Genomic DNA, 4,863 nt, shown 5'->3' with positions numbered 1-4,863 from the left:
ATTGTCCCAGGATTGAGAAGGGCAATTTAGAAACAATTCTAAATTGCTTAACAAATTCATCCACAGAGGCCATACAAATCAGCTGAGAATGTTTATTGCATCTTTGGAGCAATGCTGCAAAGAATATTGCTTATTTAGAATCACAGTTAATACACACATATATCAAGCGTTTACCACACCCTGGGCATTGGACTTCACGGTTTACATGAAATTTCACACTGATCTTCTTCTTATCCTTCCATCTTTCAGATAAGGGCATGAAAATCAGAGAGGGTAAGTAATATGCCAAAGGCAACTCAATGTGTGAGAGACTAGCCAGGGAATAAAAATCCCTGTGTGCTGGATTCTAGGCACTACACCCTTATTTTAGCTCCCTTTCTGCTGGCCTGCTGGCCTTTTAGTTATGAGTAACTTCTAGTTATTCAGACTCTTTAGATTGTACCTCCTGCTTTTCCTTGCACCCCAAAATCTAGGCTAAGAACAGTGGGTGGAGCTAAGGCTTTCTGGCAGCAGACCCTGAGCCTTTCTGCTGCTATCCTCTTGCAGGGCTTCCCTTCCAGGCTCAGTCTCAGCTATAAGCATCCTCAGAACCACACCGTAAGTCACACATTATGTCTTTGGAGAATGTTCTGGGAAGAAAGGCTCTTGTCAATCTAACTGAATGTGGGAAATTCAGGTGGAAAGACCATCTTTTCCAGTTGGAGGTTTGGCTGAGAGCCTGGTGCCAAGAGAGGATTTGGTTCTTGCATTGATGTGGGTCCACCTCCACTGCCACATGGAGGCAGAGATCTAGGGAGATAATCTTGTGCTCCAAGTGCCTTAGAGCACCTTGGAACTCCAAGGTCTGTAGAGCCATGACTTGGAGCTGACAGAGACCCTGGAGTTCACACAGTCTCACCTCTGGAACTTGCTAAACTTTTATCCCTGATGGAATCCTGATTCCACCACTTACTGGCTGTGCAACTGTGGACAAGGTGATTAACCTCTCTGTGCCCAAGTGTCTCAGCTCATAAGTGATACTTAGACACAAGGTGTTTTAAGGATGGATGAATAGTGATCAGAGCACAGTGCCAGACAAATAGTAAGTGCTCAATTAATGATAGCTCAATGTTAATACAGCCCAGCAATGGTCAGTGCCTGACTTCTTTTTTTTTTTTTTGAGACAGAGCCTCAAGCTGTCCCCCTGGGTAGAGTGCCGTGGCATTACAGCTCACAGCAACCTCCAACTCCTGGGCTCAAGCGAGTCTCCTGCCTCCACCTCCCAAGTAGCTGGGACCACAGGCGCCCACCACAACGCCCGGCTATTTTTTGGTTGCAGCCGTCATTGTTGTTTTGGCGGGTCCAGGCTGGGGATTCGAACCCGCCACCTTAGGTGTACGTGGCTGGCGCCTTAGCCGATTGAGCTATAGGTGCCGAGCCAGTGCCTGACTTCTAACACCATTTCTTAGAGCACAGTTCGAGTTAGGCAGCACGGTGCCTCTCACTGGGTGCTTACCTGGGACACAGAAGAAATCTGAGGCTCAGAGCAAATTGGCAAGTTGATTAGCCTCATTATTTCGTGCACTTATTTAACTTCCCCTCTCATTTTTTTTTTTAATAAGGCTTCACTTTTTCCAGCAGGTCCCTCAAAGAACTGTGACTAATGGGATCATATTGGTCTACTAAAGTGAAAAAATAGGCTCGGCGCCTGGAACTCAAGAAGCTAAGGCGCCAGCCACATACACCAGAGCTGGCAGGTTCAAATCCAGCCTGGGCCCGCCAAACAACAATGACAACTACAAGCAAAAAATAGCTGGGCGTTGTGGCAGGCACCTGTAGTCCCAACTACTTGGGAGACTGAGGCAAGAGAATCGCTTAAGTCCAAGAGTTGGAGGTTGCTGTGAGCTGTGACACCATGGCACCCTACCCAGGGTGACAGCTTGAGGCTCTGTCTAAAAAAAATACATAAAAATAAATAAAAGATAAATAAATAAATAAAATGGAAAAATAAAAAGAATTGTCTGACCAGTCCTCCCTTCAGATTGTGTCATTTCCCTTTATTCTACTTAGTCACAGTTTTAGAATGAAAGATCTTTATATCAAGAAAAATATTTAATGTGTTTTCCCTGAAAGAGAAATTTCTTGATAATGCATAGCAGCCACGGTACCCAGCATTTTCTGGGTGCCGGGTGCTGTGAGAAGCCTGGCATCATGCTATAGAAACCTCCCAAAAGCCCCGTGAAGATGAAGAAATTGAGGTTGCGGAAAGTCTAGTGACTTGCACAATGTCACTCAGTAGGTGGCAGAACAAGGACCAAGTCCAAGTCTCTGATACCAAAATGCAAAATGCACATGCTCTTGACCACAGTGCTACTGCCCTGAATAAAAAGAGAACCTTACAAGTGAAGGGCCCTGAGAACTAACCTTGTCACATGACTCCAAACCTCACCTTTTGATTGAGCCCAGCACGGTTTCTGCTATCTCTGTTAAGTTCGTAAGCTCTGTGCTCATTCCAGTTTGTGGACTAGTGAGTGGGAGAATCCCAGCTCATGGATTAAGACCCTTGTGAGGTCAGCACAGTCTGAAGTTGCCATATGCACCACTTGACCAAGATGGGAGTTCAGGGGTGTCAGGGTAACAGAGGGCAGTGGTCTGTGACACAGAAATTCAGGTGGTCTTTCTAGGGACAAGTTGGGCAAACGCCACCGAAGCTGCCGTGTAGCTTTCCAAATTCCAACTGTCACTTCCAAATGCCGACGCGCTCCTGGCATTCCACTCTGGGTGTGGTAGGGATGGTAGTGCCTGGCACAGCTGTCGTGGCTGAGGACAGCTTAGCCACCTTACCTTCTTCCTTCCAGTTGGGGCCAGTGGCTTATGTGACCTTGGGCAAGTCTCTCAAGGATCACTAGAACTATCTAAGCACTACGCATGTTGATTTAAATAAGTAAATAGGAATTAAAACTTGTGAAGAATTGGTCTGTATTTATAGAAATATGGTAGAACCTCTGTAAGTTGACCAACCAATGAACTGTACCAAACTGGTCAACATATGGAGCTGGTCGACATAAGGAACTAGGCCTTCTATAGTGACGTGTACATGTGGTCCATGTCTATTTTATGAAAATTAGGTCAACTGAAGGAGGTGGTCAATGTAGGGAGGTGGTCAGCTGTGGAGGTTCTACTGTATTTTCTTTTAGGTCACAATATTCCCTGTCCCCGCACCCTCATCCCAACCCTGAAGTGAAATTGTAGGCCTGATGCTGTGGCAATTTAAGGGAATGAAAAGAAATTTGCTTGGAAATAGGAGAAGAAACTGACCTGGCTGGTTTGGTAACCAGATGAAAGAACAGAGCCCTTTGGATGCCAACAGCTGCTGGAATAAGTCTGCTGTACTTAGCTCCAGTCAGGCCGACCCTCCCTGACCAGTTGACTTACAGCAAGCAGAAATAGTCAACGTTTCTGGAAAGCCTACTCCATCCTTGACAGTGAGATGGGAGAGATTTTTATCTACTGATAAAAGATGTCTGTGATGAAAAGTGACAAAAACGAAGACAGTTACAAAACAATACATACCTTGGTATTCACTTTTTTTGCAAATATACATGAATATCATAAAAACATCTGGAAGGACTCTCCTTTGGAAAGATGTCGGACACAACAGTCCCTGACACTCAGTGCCTTAACTCGAAGCCTCAGGTCCTGACGGATGCTGACGGGCCACCAAGTAACTTCCCGGAGATGGACATCTTTAATCCTCAGACAGTGGGCGTGGGCTGTGCGCTTCACCACCCATGAGGTTCCCATGCAGACAAACCTACCTATCTTCAAGCTGAAGGAGTCCTGCGAATGGCGGCGTGACAGTGACTTTGAGTGGCTGAAAAACGAGCTGGAGCGAGACAGTAAGAGTGCAGTACCACCACTGCCAGGGAAAGCCTGGACGCGGCAGCTCCCTTTCCGAGGAGATGAAGGGATCTTTGAAGAATCTTTCATTGAAGAAAGGAGGCAGGGCCTTGAACAGTTTATTAACAAAATTGCTGGGCACCCACTGCTCAGAACGAATGCTGCCTGCGCATGGTCCTGCAGGAGGAGGCAATTGACGGGAACTATGTCCTGGGAAGGTGCGCCAGCAGGAGCCCCTCTCACCACCTGCCCTCTCCTTTCCTGCTGAAATGACATTGGTTTCTACACTAAGCCGCTCTCTCTGATGTGAAGTCGGCTGCCCATCCCTTGGCCTGATAGACTGTCTGGCGTTGTGCTCCTTGGTACCTGATTTCACAATGTGGGCGTTCTGCTAGGAGCCTCCTCTCTGAAGAGACGTGGGAAATCACAGGCAGATGCCCTTTGCCTGGGGTTGGGAGGTGGGGGGACTGAACTGGAAGGCAATTTTGGGGGGAATTTGCCCTTACCAGAAGACTAACCTTGGGGGGAGGAGGTCTTGTTCTGGTGAGGCATTTGGATATACTGATGCTGCAAGTCCAAGGAGTTTTTTATTACTCTTAGGTTTAACTAGAAACACTGAACAGGAAAAAACCCTGTCTTTCCTGCCTGCATGAACTTTTTCCTTTTTGGGAAGATGGTAAAGACCCAGAAGCTCTCCTTTTTTTCTCCAGACCTGCTCCCGGTTTTCTTAATAGTTTCTTTTATTCACCTCTCTTTCTCTTACTGCTTTTCATGGCAATAATCCTTATAAAGTGCAAGCATTGTGTTGTGTGAAGCAAGGTGTGTGGGTTTTCTGGGCCCATCATCATGGCTGCCTCAGAGCCAGAAGAAAGCCATAGCTCCTAGTGCCTAGCCCCTCTCGTTTTGTGGCTTCCCATTCTGGCTGCCCACTCACGAGTGGGTGAGTTAATATGGGCCAGCAGTACTTCCTGCCCAAGGCCTTGC

General features: G+C 46.9%; 1 pseudogene; it reads left to right on the top strand.

The window, feature by feature from the left end:
• Positions 1-3,624: 3,624 nt before the first annotated feature.
• LOC100953279 lies at positions 3,625-4,274 on the top strand (annotated as a pseudogene).
• Positions 4,275-4,863: the final 589 nt, after the last annotated feature.

The sequence above is a fragment of the Otolemur garnettii genome, unplaced genomic scaffold, assembly GCF_000181295.1.
Source record: "Otolemur garnettii isolate 467f Iridium unplaced genomic scaffold, OtoGar3 scaffold00115, whole genome shotgun sequence".
Lineage (NCBI taxonomy): Eukaryota > Metazoa > Chordata > Mammalia > Primates > Galagidae > Otolemur > Otolemur garnettii.
Note: the sequence above shows the minus strand (reverse complement) of the source record. Positions and strands in the feature narration are given on the sequence as shown.